The 22370-nt window shown below is 30.2% G+C and overlaps 1 pseudogene across 1 annotated transcript; it reads right to left on the bottom strand.

Annotated features, from left to right (window-relative positions):
- Positions 1 to 5245: 5245 nt before the first annotated feature.
- Positions 5246 to 9640, bottom strand: LOC120081174 (protein DETOXIFICATION 12-like; annotated as a pseudogene). The gene is made up of 7 exons (XR_016530797.1): positions 9006 to 9640; positions 7139 to 7683; positions 6959 to 7045; positions 6599 to 6655; positions 6254 to 6492; positions 5957 to 6162; positions 5246 to 5552 (listed from the first exon to the last, which is right to left on the bottom strand). The product of XR_016530797.1 is annotated as a protein DETOXIFICATION 12-like (transcript).
- Positions 9641 to 22370: the final 12730 nt, after the last annotated feature.

Genomic DNA, 22370 nt, shown 5'->3' with positions numbered 1-22370 from the left:
CAGATGGTGAATAATTTAATTAAAGAGTTTAATTAATTGCTCATGTACTATTGGAGCTTCAAGCTACAGGTTCATGAGGTCCCCTTGGTAGCTCAATGGGATTAATTGAAAATCAGTTTTTGGATTAATTTGAATTGTTCAAATTAGTAGAGGGATTTAATTATATACGATATAATTAAGTTATTTCAATTTTATGTGATATAATTGTTATAATGTATTTGATACATTATAGCTTAATGGGAGGAAATAAATATTTGAATGAGATTCAAATATATTTTCTACGAATTGGATTCATAGTTATTAAATTTAATATAAATATGATTTATATATGTTATATTTGATATAACATATAATTTAATATATATATATATATATATATATATAATAGATAAGTTAGTTATCATATTTGTATTTATATTATTATTATTTTCATAATAAGGGAGGGAGTTACAATTCCCTTCTCCTTCTTTTATTTCCACCCACGTAAGTGGTAGGTGGTTATTTTTGGCAAGTAGAAAAGAACTCCTCAAAATTAAGTTTTCCCTCAAAACCAAAATAGCCAGAGCCCACCACTCCTGGGTTCTCACCCTGAGAATACCAAGGAAACATTCGTGGTATTGTTCGTTCTTGTTCGAGGTTATTCTTAAAGAAAATCTTCAAGGAGTTTCTTCGTTGGATTCGTGATGCGAGCTTAGGAGTGTATTGTATGAGGTAATTGGAAAAATAGAGTGCAAATGTAATTGATGCGTTGATGTGTTAGTGATGCGTTAGTGATGCGTGAAGGGACGCGTGACACTCCTCTTTATGCATTCAAGTTTTTCTGAATCAGATCTAAGTATAAATCCAACTCAGGTTCCTGGTAAGTCCAGGTCAAACTCAGGGATTTAGATTAAAGGTAACACAGAGCTTGCATTGTAGCTGATGTACAAGTATCCTAAGTGAATGTGGAATGAGTTATCTACACTAAGTTTTCTAATACGTGCAAGAATATACAAAAAGGTCGAGTAGAAAACAGGGGGTCGTGTGAAAATGGTGCAGTGCAAGTGGTATGCATCGATCTAATTGAAATGTACACGTACAAGAATGCGATGCGGATGGAAATGACTTTACTTGTTTATCTCTGTAAATGCGTTAGATTTCTGCTTACTTTCTGTTCAGCACTTCTCAATGCGAATGCCATACAATTTCCTATCTCTAGGATGTATGCGATAGTCACATAATGCAATAAAACACTAGTGTGTCTATCTCTAGAAGTACTAAGCGTTTCTAACTTAATGCTTGCTTGCTTATTCTCTCGAATAATTCAAGCTAAAGTAGCTTTTACCAAATGACTCAGTTGGCTTAGGTGTTTAGAAATGGATTTTGCATGAAGTTATAAATGCATCTAACGTAAAGCAAGAAATAAATAGTAGCGAAGTGTAGTAGATCAAATATGTGAATTCATAAAGAAACTGATTGTCTTTATAAGATTAATACTCAATCAAATGAGAAGAAGAGAATTAGAATTCGGATGAAAAGAAAGGAGTCAAGCCGCAGAGTACAATCTCTTGTCCTCTTTGGCTCAATTTAAATTCATGTACAACCAACTTGTAGAAGAAATGGAAGAAAATTCTCTCTCGAGCTAAGCTTTCTCCACTCCTTGATCGACGGTGGGGGTGGTTCTCTTCCTTCTCGTGTTCTTCTTGTCACCGCAGCACAACTCTAAGTCTCTAATTTTAAAAATTATAAAAATTGAGCTAATCCTTTCATCTGGTGAGATTTCTTCTATTTATAGGCGTTGTTCTTCATCAGCTTGATGATGGGGCAATATTAAATTCCATACCTTGGTCAGCCGCTTGACACTCAGACACTTTTCAGATGCCGCCAACTGTAGATGCCCATGCTTGCAAGTGGTGATTTGACACAAACAGCCCGAATCAATGAACCTTTCTTGCGTTGAAACCCCTCCGATGCATGCTTATGCGTTGACGTTGCCTGTGCCACTTAGAATCTTTGTTGAAATCTTGCAATATTATGCGTTAGTGCCGCAGTTTTTTAGTAATAAACACTCTTTTGTATGAGTTTGGTAGTGTTTGAGTAATTCTATGTGTTTTCTCTAAGAATGATAAGATTTTATCATTAAAAACCCTAATTGTTCCAACTTTTGAGAGACAATAACTTGTATTTCTACAAGTTATCAAAGTTCGTGAATTATTCAAGGGAAATTGTGAAGAAAGGTCTTCAAAGGTGAGGTTTCTGAAACCACTACTTTTGCATGCTGTAATTTATAATTAAATGCATATCTCATTTCTTATTTACTGTAAAATTTGTATCCAATGAAAAATGGAATTTGGTCGATTCGCTTCTGCTCAAGGTTCTCTTCCCCCAAAGAGTTCCTTCAGGGGGTGCGTGGGAGAGAAGGTGAATTTGGGGGATACAAAAAAAATTGGTTTAATCAAAATATTTGAAAAAATATTTTGTATTAATTAAAAAATGTGCATGAATTGAGGAACATTTGAGTTTTCTTTGATAGCAGGTTGAAGATAATCGGACACTAATACTTGTTTAATTAAGAAATCTACTCAAGCATTCTTGTAAATAACGAAAAAGTTAAACATAAATTGTAATATAGAGCCCTTATTAGAGAGTTTTATGTATTGTTATCCCTAAATTTAATTGTTTACCATCTAATAAAGCTCAATTGGGATTTTTCGAGTATGAAATAGAATCAGATTGGAGAATTGTTGTTTTTAACCTAAAAATGTTTTTACATTACAAAACTAACCTCTTTTCTAAAAATTACTTTTTCTAACTTCTTTTCTACTTTTTCAAATTTTAAATGGATGGCCTCACATAGTAAAAATATCATTTTGTCCCTTCTTCAATGCCTTTAATACATTCCATGCTACATTTTTTATGCACAATTTTAAGTTTCAACTTCAAGGTTAAATTTGAAACTTTATTTTTCCATCATCATCAATGTTCTTCCATAAGACAAGATCTGAAAGTTACATTTTGAAATTATTGTTTTTTTCCCTATAAGATTTGGAAGTTATTATTATTCTTTTTCCAAAAAAAAAAAAAAAAAACAATTGTAACATTAGAATGAAGGGTTTTGGAAGCAATGGCCAAGTATTGTTTATTTGAAAATTTCTTGGTAAGAATTAGAGACTCCAAACTAATTTAAGTTTAGTGGGGGAAAACTAATTAGCTTAGAAAAACAAACTGGAATCGAGTAAAAAAGAATTAAACTAACTTAAGTTTCAGGGGGAATGGAGATCGCTTGAAAAAAAACATTCTAGTCAACTTTCTAGGTAACTATGGGAAGCTACGTAGTGATCAAAATTACCTAAAAATTGGACAGAAACATTTTTTTAAAAAAAAAATAAAAAGTCAATTGTAATAGTAGAATGAAGGACTTGGAAAGCAAATGACCAAATATGGAAAATTTCTTGATAAGAATTAGGAGCTCCAAACAAATTTAAATTTAACTGGAAAAAAAAATTGGCTAGGAAAAACTTAAGGAGTTGGGTAAAAAAGAATTAAACTTTACTTAATTTTCAGGAAAAATGAAGATGGCTTAAAAAAAACATTATGTCCAATTTCTAGGTACTTTGGGAAGTTACCTAGAAATCAAAATTATCTAGAAATTGAACAAAATCCATATAATGGTTTTTAACCTTTTTTAATTAATTTTTATTAGTTAACTATTAATTATTAATTTTCATAATTAAAAGTAAAATTAAAAAGAGACATTCGGTTCAATTTCTAGATAACTTTGGGAAGTTACTTAGAAATTAGACAGAATCCATATAATGGTTTTTATTTTATTATTTTATTTTTTTTTATAATAATTAATTATTAATTATTAATTTTAATAAAATAAAAAAACATTATGTTCAATTTTTCGGTAACTTTGGGAAATCAACATTCCGTTCAATTTCTAGGTAACTATGAAATCGAGCAGATTCCATATAATGGTTTTTACTTTTTTTTTTTTTTTTTTTTAAAATATTTTTAATCATTAATAATTAATTATTAATTTTAATAATTAAAATTATTTTACAAAAAAGAAATAAAAACAAAAGCTTAATGGTTTCTGTCCACTTTCTTGATAATTTTTATCGAGAAAATGGACATAAGTTAGTTTTTTTTATATAATTTTAATTATAATTATTAAAATAATTAATTATTAATTATTACATTAAAATCGAATTTTTTTTTTATTAATTAAATTTTAATAATACTAAAATTAATGATAAATTATTACAACTAAAAAAATATATGTATGCATGCTGTCCATTTTTCTTGTAGGACTTACTTGAAAAATGGACGAAAAGTCTTTCTTTTTTAAATTTTAATATAAATTACAATCAATATTAAAAAAAATCTTTTACATCTTCCTTCCAATAGGTAAGATATCTTCTTCCCCTTCATATACAAACTTTTTTTACCAGAAAATTTTCAAATCCTTACTAGAAATCCCAACGACTTCTTTCCATAAAATATAAATTTGAAGTTGGGTTTGAAAAATTGTAATAGAAAAATATAAATGGAAAATACTTGAATGAAGGACAAAATAATATTTTCACCATGTAAGACTCTCCACTTAAAATCTCAAAAAATAAAAAAGTAAGAAAAAATAAAAAAGTAAGAAAGATGTTAGAAAAAGTGGTTTTTAAAAAAGAGGATAATCTTACAAGATGAAAACATTTTTGGGTTAAAAATAGCAACTTCCCAATCAGATTCTCTCTCTATCTTGTGAGTTGTCAAACTTGTTCATGAAATTAGAAATCTAATGAGGTGTGTTCACATTAAGAGCTTTCATTTTATCTCTAGATCTTTAAATTTTGAAGCCCATAGTACTGCTAGTTGGGCTTGGGCTAATAGGGAGAAGAGAGAGTGAGCCTCTAGTCCTCCCTCCTTGGTTAGCTTCGTAAGAATTTGGATGTTTCTTGTGGTTCTTTTGTTTGGGAGAATTGTGTTGATTTGTTTCTTTCGTCACAAAATAATAATAATAATAATAATAATAATTGTGATTTCAAATACTCTTTTAACTTTAATAACTAAACAAAATAAAGTGACCTAGACATTAGCTTTAGCTTATGTATAAAAATCTTTTAACTTCATTTCATACCATTTTTTTTAACCCGGGGTTAGTCCGTCTCATTTGCCCACCTACTGTCTTAGATTAAAAATCACTTTTAGTCTCTAAATTTTCATAGCAAAATTTATAATAATTTAATTTATATAATAAGTGTTAAGATTTAATAAACCTTCTTGCATAAATAAACCGTATTTTTATAAAATACAATAATTGTTATAGAACTGAAAGTACAAAGAACTAAATCCATGAAGATGAGGGACCAAAAGTATTTTTTAACTACAAAGAAGAGAGAAACTCGAGAAGTACCCAATGGCTGTGGCTTTTTGCATCAGATACTCTCTTCTGATATCTCAACTTTAATGGTTGGTCACAACTGCACAGAAGACAATCCCCAGTCAAACACTGTGTTCCTCATATTTATTTACTGAGCTCATCCTTCAAAGATCCTCTCCCTTGCTTCATCTGCCTGTAAGAATAACATGACAGGAAGAAATTCCCAGCACATCAGCTCAAAATAACTTGGCAAAGCTATAACAGAAGGCCATCTTATTTCACATTTTCTCTCTTTTGAAGTTGGAAATTAAATATGCTTGAGCCATTGTTAAAAAGTTCATCTTTAAAGGGACAAAATACCGCCATCCGTTTTATAGAACAAAAAAGACCAACAAATAAATTATTGTTTTAACCGTTTTCTTGCGTTTGTGACTTGACCCGCCTAATAGCCATTGTCAAGGGAAAAAAGTGTAGGCATTGTTATTCTTCTATACATGTTTTTCTTTACTTCCTAGTTTCCTCGACTTTTCATCAAACAAGAAAAGTATAAAATGGGATTAAAAAAAATTATAAGAATCTGAAATGGAAGATTTAGACCTGGTTTTTCCAATTAACATGGCTCATGACAATGGCAAGTAGAAGTGTCTGCACGAAAGCTCCGATTTGGATGCCAATCCACAGGCCCTTCCCTCTCATATTTGCCCAGAAACCAAGTGCTACAGCAGCTGGATTTCCACAGAGATAGAAAGCCGCTAAGTTCATATAAGCCACTATACGCTGCCAGCCACATCCTCTTGCAATACCTGATTCAACACAAAACAGATCAACTCTGCAGCATCCAACTGTGTGAAAAAAGTCATTGCCAATCGACATTAAACACACAAGTTTAACTACCTGAAAGGACCCCTTGAATGGCATCCAATATGATTGATATACAAACTAAGGGAGCCATGATAGCAACATAATCTACAACTTCCTTTTCACTGCTGAAAGCATAACCGAAAACATAACGAAGAGTGAAGAGAACCATGCTCACTATGATGATCCCCACAATTGCAAGAAATATTGCTGCCCCAGCAGCTAAACGAGCAGCTTGTGGATTCCCAGCTCCTAGCTCATTTGAAACTCTGGTACTGTAGCACCAATTACAAGAACAAAAGCAATTCTTTCAAAATGTGATGCAAATTTAACTGATTTACGCATGATAACAAGAAAATTTACAAAGGTCTTAGCACATACCTGCCTGCACTGCCGATCCCACATGCTAATGTAAATACCGTTGTCAAGGTATTGAAACTGTTAACAAAAGCTGTCAATTGAAAGAATCGTATTTCCTTTTTCACTCTTTTGTGGGTGATATCTTTCTTGTTAAAACTTCATGGTGTAACGTGAGTGATCTTTTTGTATTCAATATCTGATAGGTTAGGCTAATTGGAGGCTTTGTTTTTAAATTTCTAAGCCGTGAGGTTGGCTCTCCTCTCTAATGAAAGATTTGATTCTAACAAAAATTTAAAGAAAAAGTCATATTTTCAATCATTTTCCATGTAATTCAAAAGAAACTCATTTTTTTTTCACTTGAGGAGGGTAATAGAAGATTACCAAACAGATAGAACTGAAGATTCAAGCTCTGGATTTGGTAGAAGTCCAGACAGTAAGATAATCAGCTCAAACGACCACCAACTAAGGCTGCAAAATCACCAGAATTAAGAATAAACCAAAAACTCCATATTGATTATTTTATTTGAGATGAGAACCCAGAGAAAAGTGAAAGTAGATTACCAAGTCATTACTGCAGAAGGGATAGCAAAGTGAAGGAAGACCCTAATTCCTTTGAACAGTTCCATAGAAATTACACCACGAGTTTTTGCACACTTGGGAGAAAAATTCATATATAACGCAAGAAAAATCACATTCAACCAATATGAAATACTCATGGCTAAAGCTCCACCGAGGTTTTTGAGTCCTGCTTTAAACACCAAAACCCAACAGAGGGGTATGTGCAGACAAAAGGTGACCCAACTAAATATGAGCATGGGAATCACAAAAACTTGCATCTGAAAATATTTCATTAGTGGTTGCAGAAATGCATAAGCAATGAGCCCAGGAATAAGCCAAATCATGAAGTTCCCAGCTTCACGTGATATCAAAGGATCTTGGCCAATCAAAACAAGTAGCTTCCCCATGTTGATCCATAACAGAGTAATAGGGAGGCAAACTACTAGCAGACAAAATATAGCAGTGTAAATATGATTTCTAAATTTTTGATATTGTCCAGCCCCATAAGCTTGCCCACATAGAGTTTCAAGGGCAGTACCCATACCTATCTGCAAGTTTAGTTTAAAAGACAGTCAGGCATCTAGAGAATGAATTGCAGATGATAACTTTGCAAACCAAATAGACCATAGACTCATAACTTCTCATGAATGATAAAACATGGAAATCATCTTAATCACGGAAATGCAGTATACATATAATGTTAAGATCACATGTCTGTGGGGAAGTATTCTGAAAATTGGGACTGATGAGATTCTTTATCATGTGTAATTTGCATCATTTGGCATCTACAGAACTTATAACAGGTAAGTAACACCAAAGTTAATACCACTTCAACTTGTTGAGAAGTTCTCGTGCACAAATTATAACTATGAAAAACGTCCTCAATGATCTCTCTCTTTTAAACTTTTTTGGGGAATGGCTAATAAAGAAGTAGCATGGAATCCAAGTGAGTGCAATGTCGCATGGTCCTATTAGGTATCCATTACTTAACATTTGACAAGATGTCATCGCCTGGCTAATCTGTTACCAACTCCAGCTTTGGCTACAGAGAAAATCATCTTAACTTAGGAATGTGAGCAATGTCTTACATTTATTGAAACGGGGTTGTTACATATATATCGTTAAATCACCAATCGACCAAAAGCTTAAACTCATGAGTTATGATAAATTTAATCTTTTATATCAATACTCTATCCTTCTCTCCACTTGTGGGCTTAAAATTTAGTTGAAGGCCCAAGAGGTGGAAATCTTATTAATGAGTAGGAAATGACTTTATAGGAGTTGAATTCAACATCTCTTGCTTTGATACCATGTCAAATCATCAATCAACCTAAAAATTTAAATTTATGAATTAGGGTAATTTAATATTATATAATATTTTAATATATGTATATGTACACCATATCTCCTTTGGGTTTGAGTAGAAAAGTAAACTCAATTGTGCAAAAAGTCAAAGTGAATACCATCCTATAGTAGAGATATAAAGATAGGCATCGTAAAGATTGCTCAAATTACTTGTAAGGAGATAGTCAAGCAGGGGTTTGACACTCCCTCAATCTACTGGCTCCTAGCATTCAATCAAATAAAAACAGCGCCAAAAGATATGCATAAAACCTTCCTATTCCCTGATAGAGAACACCCTTCTTGACTTTTTAGTATCAATGTTATAATCTAAGATGAACCAAGAGGGAGACAGACCCAACTAAAAACTCTCAATCATCAAAGGGAGAATTCAAGTCATTATTTCAAAGCTAGTGAATATATAAGGAATCCATTTACACCCCATAACTGATAACCCACATATTACATGAAACTTGCAAATGAATCCATTTGCAAATCCAACATTGATGTGAAAAGGGCGGGAACTTACAATCACACTGAATCCTGTAACAGCAGCTAAAGAGACGGCTATGGCTGTGCTGGAGAGAGAGAGTTCATCGAGATGACCCACGATCATCAAAGAACCAGTCTGTATCAAGAACTGAGACAGATTGATAGCAGCCAATGGAGCCGCTAAGAACCCAACAACTTTCACCTCTCCAAAGAAAGCAACCCATGTCGTTTCTCTGCGATTATCGACACGTTCAAGCAATGGGAAGTCGGCCATGGTTAAAGCTAGACTAGAATAGAAAGCAAAAATCGAAAAGAACAAGAAGAAGAAATTCACAGAAATCAATGCGGTGGCGAGGAAACTTTTGAAGGTAAACAAATAATAAAATACAGGTGTGAGCAAAGCGTTGCACAACCAGGACACGTTTTGGCCGCCATTAAAATCTGCCCAACTTGCTTCTAGTTCATTCCATCTCTCTCTCTCGCTTGAAATATAAAGTAAAAGAGAAACCTAAGCCCCCATTTTCTTTTTCGCCATGAACAATGAGAGAGTATTATGCGCAGACAGAGAGCAACTCCATGCGGTTTCTTCAGAACAATCTACAGTGAAAAAGAAAAACTCAAAAAATTTGAGAAAAACATCCTTTTGTGCCGGCTATTTCAAGATGTTTTTAAATACATACAAATGAATCAAAATCTTTATAAATATGATAAAATTTTATTATCTATCACAAATAGAATAATAATCTAGGATGATATATTTTGGTATTATTTATAAATATTTTTAATAATTTCTCTTTAAATTAATTATTTTCCTATTTAGATTTTTAAAAATAAATTAAAAAGGTCTCAATACTAAAATAACTATTAAATTCAAAAAAATAATATATATTACAAAATATATTTTTGACCAAATTATTTTGTCATATCAATCTATTTTTTTATAAACATGAAGGGGACGTTTGGAGCAAAAATTATCATAAGATTATAATAACCATTTCTTGTTACGGTAAATACTATTTCAAAACTCCCCATTAGCTACAATAAATACTATTTCAAAATTCTCATTTGCTATCATTTTTACTATTTACTACAATTTTTACTATTTTACATTCATCATTTTCTTTATTCTTTACTGCAGTGTTTATTATTTCCTTCTCAAACTAAAATATTTTACACCTCAAATACATACTATATAACCCAAACTAAAATAATCTATATCCCAACTACACTCTCTTAAAACTCAACTATAATAACCTAGGAGTATAATAACCAACTCCTTGTCCCAAACGCCCCCTAATAGATATCTTAGTAAAGGGGTACGCCCCCTAATAGATATCTTAGTAAAGGGGTTTTTCTTAACCTATTTTTGAAAATTCTCAATGGTCAGTTTGAAACATCATAGGATTAGTATTTATTCTTTCAAATTTAAGGATTTTAAAAAGATATTTTTGTAATAAATAAAGATTAGATTCTCTCATTCTTCTAGTTCACATATTGTTAAAAAAATATTAAAAAATATATATATTAAAATTAATAGTTTAGTGCATAACATATTGTAGTTTTTGATTTGGTAAATAGTATGGAAATATAAATATAAATAGTCAAAACATAAAAAAGGAGATGGTAAATATTAAAGTTTTTCTACTTCACACCTTGTTAGAAAAAAGAAACTCTGAAAAATATATTGAAATTAAAAGTTTGATACATCTATCATATTCGTAAAATAAGTTTATAATTTGTCAAATAGGATATAAATATAAATAGTCAAACATAGAGAAAGAGATAGTAAACATTAAATAACTCCAAAATAAAGTATGAAAATATTAACCAACTCCAAAACGGTCCAAGAAAGAGAATATCAATGGTATGGGAAGGCATTAAAAACAATAAGTATGAAAAGCATTCGAATTAGATAAATCCACTTGAATTTCCAAAATGAAAAATTAACTTTACATGATACACGTTTATGAAAGGAAAAATAAAGTCGTCTCTCCCAGTTTTGGATTTAATTTCTATTTAAATTTTAAATTTCAAAATATTACATATTTATTCTTTAAATTTTAAATTTGATTTCAATTTAATCTTTAGATTTCAAAATACTATAATTTTATCATTTATATTTGAATTTTGCTTCAATTTGTCTCCTATGTTTAAAGATTTACATTTTTAACTTCAATTTTCTTTTTACTAATACTCACTTCCGTTTTTTTGAGTTAATTTATGTTAATAAATTAAATCGTTGAAAGAATTATAATTAATTAAGTTTCACGATTTTTATCACTTTTAAAATTAAATTTAAATTTTCACTTCATAATTATTTTTAATTAATTAATAGAAATTGATGTATATGATTGAAAGTGAATATTTAATGAAAAATTGAAGTTAAAAATGTAAAAATTTGAAACCTAGGGGACCAAATTGAAACAAAACTCAAATCTTTTTGGGTAAAATTGTTACATTTTGGAACTTAAGGACTAAATTGAAATAAAACTCAAATCTTAAGAATTTAAATATGTAATATTTTAAAATATAGGGACTAAAAAGAAACTAGAGTCAAAATTTAAAGACAAAAAGTATTTATTTTAAATAAATGACTTTAAAAATCTTTGAGAAAAAGAAAAAGAAAAAAAAAAAAAAAAGAAATGAAAGACTTTAAAAAGTTGCAAAAAACACGATGGAAAGAAAATGAAATGTCGTCTTGTCTCACTGTCTTCATAATCACTAGGATTAAGGGTTTGTTGCGGTGGTTTTCTGAGCTGTTGCAGCAATTTTAAACCGTTGGATGATATGTCGCAGTAGTTAACGATCCGGGTAGAGACTGTGTTGACAACATCCATTGCAGCAGTTTTAAGCACCACTCAAATCAAGTTAAAAAACTGTTTGCAGTTAGAGGTGAGCATGATAGATCGAAAAATCGAACTGATTGAAACAAAGCGAAGTTGGTCGGTCGAAGAAGAAGAGGAATCGGTCGATGCCGGTTTGAAAAAAATCCCAAATCGACAAATTTAAAAAAAAAAATTAAAGAATAAAACCTACCAAACTGATTGACCAACTTTTATTCCTCAATGGTCGAGATCGGTTTGAACATTTACTAAATCGACCATATTCGATTCGGTGGTGGTTTGATTGAAAAACTGACTCTGACCGACCAATGCTCACTCTTAGCTGCAATAGGTACCTCAATTGTAGTTGCTCTTTACATCAAAATGTAACGTTTTAGCAACTGTTGTTTCAGGTGCAATAGTTTAATAACTGTTGCAATCATATGTGAACTGCTGCAATTACAATTTTGATAGCAACATTTCTTTAAATAATTTTGCAGAGGTGAATAACCTCTGCTAATTTGAATCGATTAAAAAAACAGTAGTAACACTTCGTAATCGCTACAATATTATCCTATTGCAACAATTTATTATCGCTTCAATAGTTTGGCCATCTGCAACGATATTTTTTTTTTCTCTATTTCAATAGTTATATCCTATTCCAACAATTTATTATCGCTTCAACAATTTGTGTAACCATCAAAATTCTTTTATAGTTCTTAATCGCTAACATGTAGTTGTTATAGCCTTTTTGCCAGCAAATTTCTATTTTCCAAATTTCATTCACACTTCCAAAAATTATAATAAGTAAAATTGCAAAGGCAAGTAATAAATACTAATTAAGTATTAACAAAAAGAGTATACATTCAAATTCCTATGAAGTATTGTCGAAGAGTAATATCAAATTGTTATAAAATATGTCCAACAGCCCAACATCAATAAAACAAAACGAAAACAAACTACTTTACCACTGTTCCATTTTAAGTTTGAAACAGTTCGTTAAAGAGATTCGTATAAACTTGATCTACATCTTTTGTAATTTTTAAATACATTTTTCTTGTGGTCCTATTAAGAAATAAAGAATATTGAAATAATAAATAATAATATTAAAATAAACTAACTTATATTTCGTACCTCTCTAAAATGTTCCATTATTGCTACCAACTTGTGTAGAATTCATTCGTCCCAATGATAAAATTAGGAGTGTTCATGGGTTGGTTGAAACACTTTTTAGACCAACCCAATTATTCAAGTGGTAAATTTCTTCAACTTAAATGACTCTTCTTAAGTCATGAATCTAACCCAACCCAACTCAACCATGAAACATTTGTGTTAGATTGATTCGGGTTACTTTGGTCATTTATTTGAACTTTTGTTTTAAAATAAATAAAATGTTAATATATAAAAATTTTATTTGATACATTTCATATACTTAATTAAGATTAACAACTCAATTTCGATTCACCTAAATAACACATTTCAATTATTTTTAGGAGTAGTTGGAGAATAAATCATCTAAAAAATAATGAAATTAGATAAAATTAAACTAGATATATGTATATATAATATAACATAAGTAAAAAAAACATACTTTCTAAAATTAATAGTAAGTTTAGGTTGGTTTAGATTATTTTAGATGAAGTCATGAATCAACTCAACCTAATCTATAAAATTTTTCATTTATTTGAACCGAACCCAACCAAAACCAATTTAAGTTAGGTTGATCAGGTTTTTTAGGCATCGAGTTTTCTGAACCCAATAAATTGGAATAGAATCAATTATGTAAAGTAATATAGATGGTGAATAGGAAAGAAGAGAAAAAGTGTATATATAAATAAATAAAATATATTTAATGACCTATTGACTCAAAAATTAAGTTAATAGATGAATGTCAATTTAATATTATATTATTTCACAATATGCTTTATGAAAGTGACGTAAAGTTTGGTTGCTTTCCACACACAAATAAATAAAAAGAATTCACATAGGGCATTAAAAACAGAAGAATATTGCAAATCTAGCGATTATTCTTTAGATTTGTAAATATAGTAAAAAAAAAAAAATTAGTCCACTTTCCATTTTTTATTATAGTAATTATACCCTCATTTGTGTATCAGTATGTATATCAACAACATATTTGTTATATTTTATATTTTGTATATCAATTAATATATAAAATATGAAGTATATGAGTTATACAACAATATATCAAAACTTTAAGAGCAAATTGCAAAAACCATCCTTAAAGTAATGTAGCAGTTGCAATTACACTCTTAAATTTCTAATTTAAAAAATTGAGCCATCAAACTTATATGAATGCTAAAATTGGATCAAAATGAACCTTCAAACTTACATAATTATATAAACTATAACATTTGTATAAGTTTAAGAGTTCAAATTTTATTATTTGTGAGTTTAATTTCTACAATTATTATAAATTTGGTTAAATTTTAATATTTGTAGAAGTTTAGAGCCTGTTTGATAACGTTTCCGTTTTCTATTTATGTTTTTCATTTTTCAAGAAACGGACTTATTTGATAATTGTTACCATTTTTTATTTCTAAAATTTGAGGAACGTTTCTAAAAAATATGAGCAAATTTTGAAAATCTAGGAGAAGTAGTTTCTACCCGTTTTATTTTTGTGTTATATTAAACTATTTCATTTTTCTAACAAAATGCATTCTTGGCTTATTGATAGTTTTGTATGTAAATAATTTCTTTCTACCCTCTAGTTGTGTGTTATATTAAACTATTTCATTTTGTTTTGTTTTCTTTTATGTTTACATCCATCTTTCATATTTTATTTATTAATTTTATATTTACAAAAAAAAAAAAAAAACTGCTATATTTATATTTTATTTTAATTTTGGATTTTAAAATTCTCCAACGTTTAGATTTACATATTATTCTAATTTTCAATATATATATATTAATCTTTTTATATTTCAAAGTTCAACTCTCAACACTTTTATTTATTCTTTATTTTTTAAAAATTTATTTTCATCTTTTATATTTTTGTAATTAATTTTGCTATTTATAAAAATAATTCTGCTATATTTATATTTTATTTTAATTTTGAATCTTAAAATTCTTCAATATTTAGATTCATATATTACTTGTATACTAATTTTTTTATGTATATATTTCAACTTTTGATTATTAAATTTTGTAATATGCATGTTTATATATTATCTTAATTTTAATATTTTAGTATATTTGAAATTGAGTAGATTTTTACAATATATATAAATTTTATCGATTAAGACATTCATTTAACTTAATATTTTACAACCATGATATTTACGTAATAATATAATTAAGTTGGATTTGACTTGACATCATTTAAGAAAAATGGCTCAAGTTAGAGATGACAATGCCAATCAAATTTGGGCAACATATGAAGAATATGATGCAATTTGTTATTATATTAGTTTTAATCAAGACTTGTATTAGATAACACAAAATTTTGATAATATTTTTTTCGATGAAGCAGCCAGCTGACTGCCCCCTTCCATTCGGCCTTTCTTCGCTACCCAGTCTTCTCCCATAGGCGATGAAGAGGGTCAATACGATCCTTTAATGTATGACATATCTTCTCTTTTTATGTTATATTGTTAAAAAAATAATTAAAAAAAATCAAGAAACAAGAAATAATTGTTTAATGTATGACACATCTTCTCTTTTTATGTTATATTGTTAAAAAAATAATTAAAAAAAATCAAGAAACAAGAAATAATTATCAAACAAGTTTCTGTTTCTGGTTTTTTAATAAACGAGAAACAAGAATAGTTATCAAACATATTCCTATTCTTGTTCTAAAAAAAGAAGAAATAGGAAACAAGAAACGGAAAACAGAAAAAGGGAAATGAGAACGTTATCAAATAGGCCTTTAGGGCACGACTTTTATTATAAAAATTTAAAGGTGTTATTGCAACTACCATCATAATTCAGAGTGGATTTTGCAATTTGTTCAAACTTTAATTACGTTTGTGGGAGATATTGTTTGTTCGATTATGACAAATATTATTTTAGAGTTTTTTTCTTTTTTTTCATTAATTTGATTTTGATACTCTAATTTAAGAAAATTATTAAATAGCTTCAAAATAAGTATGAAATCATTAATTACGTCCGAGAAAAAAGAAAAACATCAATGGTATGTGGTAGGACATTAAAAGCAACAAGTATGAAAAGCATTGAAACAAAGAAAAATCCACATCAATGGTATGTGGTAGGACGTTAAAAGCAATAAGTAAAGAAAAATCCACATCAATGGTACGTGGTAGGACATTAAAAGCAATAAGTATGGAAAGCATTGAAATGAAGAAAAATCCGCTTGAATTTCCAAAGTGAAAAATTAATTTGATGTGATACATTACGACAGAAAAAAGAAATGGCTTTCAAAAATGTTGCAATAATCAATTGAAAGAAAGTGAAATGAATGGCATATAGAACTATTCACTGTCCTCGAGAATCCTGTTAGGCGGTGGAAAAGAATCGATTTAACAAAAGAAAATAGAGAAGAAAATGGAAAAAAGAGAAAAATATTTATGGATAACATAGTTCCATTGAAGTCACTGATGCTTGATTGCTTTCTGTCAACATGATTGTAATTCAATTGACATGAACTTGTTATTTCGTTCTTTGTTTGTCGAGTGACATCAAAAAAAAAAAAAAAAAAAGATGAGCGACACAAACCGAAATGAGGAACCTCACTTAAGCTTACCGAGACCCCTCGGGTAATAGCTTAACGACATTTTCAAATCCCATAACATAAGAAAGTCGTGGAGTGCATGACCTACATCTAGATGCTAGGTATATATATCTTGACTTATCTCAAGTAATGTCCAAAGACTCTCATGTGAGCTTCAAAGTGAATCTTCTTATTAAAGAAAGGAGAAAGGGCCTCATCATTGAAAGCGACTTCCAATTGCTTGAAAATTTTAAGTACTATCAATCTCGAGTCTTGAGATTCAAACTACACAGTAGGGTTTTGAAAAGAAAGAAAAGAGAGTAAAATTTAAGGAAAAAGTGAAACTTCTTCGAGTAGCCTTCGAAAGAAAGATAAAAAAAAATGGAGAAGAAAATGTTAGAACCATCTCAAAGTGGAGAGAAAGAAAAGAAAAGAAGAAGAAAGACACTGGAGCAAAGAAGAGTTCAAAACTTAATGAAAGTTATTGAAATGGTCGTGGCAACACCAGAATCCATTGAAAAATCATGGGTAAAACAAAAAATGGATCATAAAGGCCATAAGAAAAGTTTTAATCTTGGTAAGCTTGTTTTTCTTAAGAGAATTGTGAAAGTGATGATATACTGAATTTACCACAATCTGTTAAATTAATCTTTTGAGCCAATCAGTAATTTAACATGATATCAGAAGATCACATATTCAAACTTATTTAATGTCATTTCCTCCCCGATTAATATTGATTTCCACTTATTAGATCTTTTATAGATTTTCAAATTCACAAAGGAGAGTACTAAAGCATTGATATAATTAAATTTGTCATAACTTATTTTCTTAAGTTTTTGGAACAACAAGTGATTTAACAAAGAATACTTAGAAATGGATGGTTTATCTCATGGGTGTCATTATTTCATTATTTATGAGATTTTGATTGTTGTGTTAGCGTTGGGATGTATGTCCTAAAGTCTCATAGTTCATAAGTTATATAAAATAATTGTTGATTATTTTATATATGCAATTATCTATTAAGGAAAAATCCAAGGTTATTTTATGTGACTTGAATAATATGTGGTAGACATAAAGGTGAATCATGTTCAAGTAATAACCTAAATGGTCTGTAGTTTATGAATAATATTGGGTGTCTTATTTTGGTGACACTACTGATACGTTACACTTTGTAAATGTTACAAGAGTTATAAGTATTACAAATTATTTGATTAAAATTGTTCATGTGGAGGTATGCAAATAGAGGTATCCTATACAAAGCGTTTGTATAAGACCAGACTGTGAAATGATTAATCTATCTTTATAACACTGTTAACTGAAGAGATTAACATTTCATAGATGACCATAGATGACCATAGATAACTTGACTTTAATCCTAAGTAAGTTATGAACTACTGTCTATGAGGGTAGTCTTTTGATTTGTATGGGTGAGACGAAGGAATTGAATTACTTGTGAAAGCATGTGAATGCTATGCATTTGGTTTTCAATTTTGAAAACACAAAAAATATAGAGACGTTTCATACATAATATGAAATGCAAGATAAACGTACAAACTTCATAAGCATGTTGCTCTAAAGAGGCTGGGAAGAAGTAGACTTATCCTGGTAAAAATCTCTTATTCACTAAGTCTCCTCAACTGAAATCACAGCACGAACACTACTTTCTTCCCCAAAGATTAAGACATCACCACTTGGAGTCTTTGCTATTCCTAGGACAAGAGATGAGAGTGTGGTCCTTTAGTGTTTTTCAAAGAAGGGAAAGACAAAGAGTTTTAAGAGAGTAAGTGAGAATTCTTGGGAGAGAGACCTTTTCTCTAATGTTTCACGTTGTTTTTCATGCACTTTCTAAATTCTCAATTCAAATTATAAAAATTAAAAAAAAAAATTTTAAAAAAAAAACAAGAGGGAAGAGATGGGAGTTACTCTAACTCTCACCAATAATGAAGAATAACTCCCCTGTAGTGGAGAATTATTTTATTATAACATTAATATTATATTCATAATATAATATTAATTTTATAATATAGTTGATTAATTAGCCATTAATAAAAAAAATCATATAATATGCATCTTAATCATATTAAAATGCAACTCTCCTATAGTCTTAATATGAATCTTATTGATATTAATGTTAACCTAAAGTATTTATATGTATCACATTCATATAATTAATATTTGAATTTTATTCAAATATATCACTCTCATATATTATATAATAATAATAAATCATATTTACAATTAACTATATATTATAATGTATCGATATACATTATATTAATTCCCTTATACATAGTATTAATTAAAATTACATTCATAATTAACAATATTTTATAATGTATCAATATACATCATGCTGTTGGAGTTAGGAGCATGCAAGCGGAAGTAATTAGGATCTAAAACACTCTAATTTCATTAATTTAAGGTTCAAGCATGCTAGTTCAAAATTGTAAAAGGTAGAGTTCTTTGAGCAAACCTTGATATAGATCGAAATTGAAGCTGTCCATTGGTTGTTTTTTTTTATCACGAATATTTCGTAGACTTGCTAGAGTCTTCCCCGCTATTCTCCAACCTTAGAACGGATTGTGAGATCCAAACTTGTGATGAATTTGAATGGAAATTGGAATTGGAGATAATTTGGGGCTAAGCAATTTGAGAGGAAAATCGTAGCTTCAAAAGCCAAAATTTCCAATCCAATTTCAACATTTATTTCTTCTATTTAAAGGAGAAATCATGCACCATGAATTCATCTCCAATTGATAATAAATTAAGCACTAATATAATGGGATTTGAGGTGTTGATGAGGGGCAAAAATTGGAAAAAACCACTAACCCAAATTTCAAAAATTAAATTAATTCAAACAATTAATTTTAATTAATTGAAAACCAATTTTAAATAAAATTAATTATAATAATTAATTCTAAATAAAATTAGTTTTAAATAATCAATTAAATACTTTAATATCAAATATTAAATTATTTAAAATTAATTTTGAATAATTAATTAAAAAATTTAATCAATAGTATTAATTTAATATCAAACATTAAATTAATTATAAACACCAATTCCAATCATGAATCTCTATTCATGTGTACAATATTTAAATCATATTTAAATATTTTTTTTACTCTCCAAATTGTTTAATTCATAATTAGTACGTCGATCCTTCACAGGTTTTTTGTAATTATAGTTGGGTCAAAATTATCATTTTACTCCTGTAACTACATCTTGTTCCTTAAGTTTCATTGATTCTCTAATGAACAATTGGTTTGTAGTCCAACCACCAAATCAAGTCCCTCTCGGGCCAATGAGAGGGTGGGCACTTAAAAGAACAACCTATCTACTATTCCTAGAATCAGGTAGGAGCGAGTTCCATCTTGTAAGACTATGTCCTCAACTATCTATCTGGTCTTGTCTCGGGCCAACCGTTTTGGCTATTACTCGAACTCGATCCACTTTTATGTCTCCACATATAGTTCAAGTATTCATGCTATAGTCGGGGTTCTTAGTTTATTGGTCCTCAACTATCTATAGTCGGGGTTCAATAACATCTTTACTGAATAAACCTCAATAACAACTTTATTGAGAAATAGAATTCGTTTATTATTTACAAACCACGAGTTTTAGGACATAAAACCCAACAAACACCCACTTGGACTAAAACTCCAATGGGGTGATTTACATATCATGTTGAGTGTGAGAGAAAAAAACATAAATACGATAAACTATGGCATTATATACCTATGACTTCTCCCACTTGCCCTAGATTTACATAACTTATATTCCTAGACTCAATAGGTGACTCTCAAACACTTTAGCTGTGAGGGCCTTTGTAGACGGATCAACAATGTTGTGCTCCGAGGCTATCGATTTGACGATCACGTCTTCTTGTTGCACAATCTCCCTGATGAGACGATATTTTCGCTCAATGTGCTTTCTACGCTTATGGCTTATAGGTTTCTTAGAATTTTCAACTGGGCCACTGTTATCACAATAGAGGGTGATAGGTAGATGCATATTTGGAACTACTTCCAAATCTCTCAAGAACTTATTAAGCCATACAACTTCCTTTGTTGTTTCACATGCAGCTACGTACTTAATTTCCATGGTGGAGTCAGCAATACAACTTTGCTTTATACTCCTCCAATCTACTGCTTCTTTGTTTAGAGTGAACATTAATCCTGATATAGATTTCTTGGAATCTTTATTGGTTTGAAAATCAGAGTCAGTGCATCTTGTAAGGATCAGATCCTTAGCACTATACACGAGCATATAGTCCCTCGTTCTCCTAAGATGCTCGAAGAAATTTTTAACGACAGTCCAATGATCATATCTTGGATTGGACTGATACCTGTTGACTATTCTCACTACGTAACATATGTCAGGTCATGTACATAACATAACATACATTAGACTACCAACTACTTATGCATAGAGAATACGTCTCATATTCTCAACTTCTTGAGGTGTCTTAGGATACTGTTCTTCTAACAGATGAACTCTATGCATGAAAGGTAACAAACCCCTTTTGGAATTCTTCATCTTATATCTAGACAGCATCTCGTCTATATATGATGCTTGAGACAGGGCTAACATTCTGTTGGTAGCCATTGCTTAACATCAGTTAGGAATCTTATATCATTCCCAATGAGTAGGATGTCATCAACATAGAATACTAGGAAAGCTACAGTGATTTTGACAATTTTCTCGTAGACACAATGTTTGTCAATATTTTGTTCAAAGTCATAAGATTTGATTGCAGCACCAAATATTATATTCCAAGATCTACGTGCTTGTTTTAATCCATAAATGGATCGTTTACGCTTGCAAACCTTTTGCTCTTAACCCTGTTTAATGAACCTTTCTAGTTGAATTATATAGATACTCTCTGCAAGATTGTCATTTAGAAACATTGTCTTGACATTTATTTGTCAAATTTCATAATCATAAAATATGACAATGAACAAGAGTATTCTAATGGACTTCAATATGGCAACAGGGGAGAAGGTTTCTTCATAGTCCACCCTCTCTCTCTGGGTATAACCCTTTGCCACTAGTCAAGCCTTAAAGGTCTGTACCTTACTGGCTTGGTCTCTTTTCCTTTTGTGATCCATTTACAACAAATAGGTTTTACCCCATCCGACTGATCTATAACTTCCTAGATCAAATTGAAGTACATAAACTCCATTTCGAATCCATGACTTTCATCCACTGATCTCGGTCTACATCATTCATTGTCTGTTCATAGGTCAATGGATCTTCAATGCTATCATCGGGTATGACGACCTGAGTTTCTGTTAAACCCATGTAACGATCGGGCTGATGGGCAACCCTCCCACTACATTGAGGCACTCTCGACTTTGAGAAGGATGTGGCTGATCAAAAGTGCTAGCTTCATCAACAACTCTTGTTGAAGGACTGACTTGATCAACAACTCTTGTTGGTTTATCTATAGCTTCTTTTGAAATTTCACTCAATACTAGTTTATTACGAGGTTGATGATCTCTCATATGGTCTTCCTCTAAGAATGTAGCATTTGTTGATACAAACACTTTATTATCTTGAGGATCATAAAACATACCATCGTCCATCTTTTTGGGGTATCCTATGAATAGACACAATTTTGACCGACGTTCCAATTTCTTTGGATTTTTCACCAACACATGTGCAAGGCATCCCCAAATTTTGAAGTGATGCAAACTATATTTATGCTCTATCTACAATTCATATGGTGTTTCAAAAACACTTTTTGAAGGAACCATGTTCAAAATATATACAAGAGTTTTTGCTGCATACCCCCCAAAAATGAATCAGGCAATTGAGCATAGTTCATTATTGAACGAACCATGTCTAACAGGGTTTTGTTTCTCTTTTCTGATACACCATTTTGCTG

Source organism: Benincasa hispida, chromosome 7 (assembly GCF_027475165.1).
Source record: "Benincasa hispida cultivar pf3 chromosome 7, pf3_genome.v1.1, whole genome shotgun sequence".
In the NCBI taxonomy this organism is placed as follows: domain Eukaryota; kingdom Viridiplantae; phylum Streptophyta; class Magnoliopsida; order Cucurbitales; family Cucurbitaceae; genus Benincasa; species Benincasa hispida.
The sequence above is the reverse complement of the archived record's forward strand: the minus strand, read 5'-3'. Positions and strand labels throughout refer to the sequence as shown.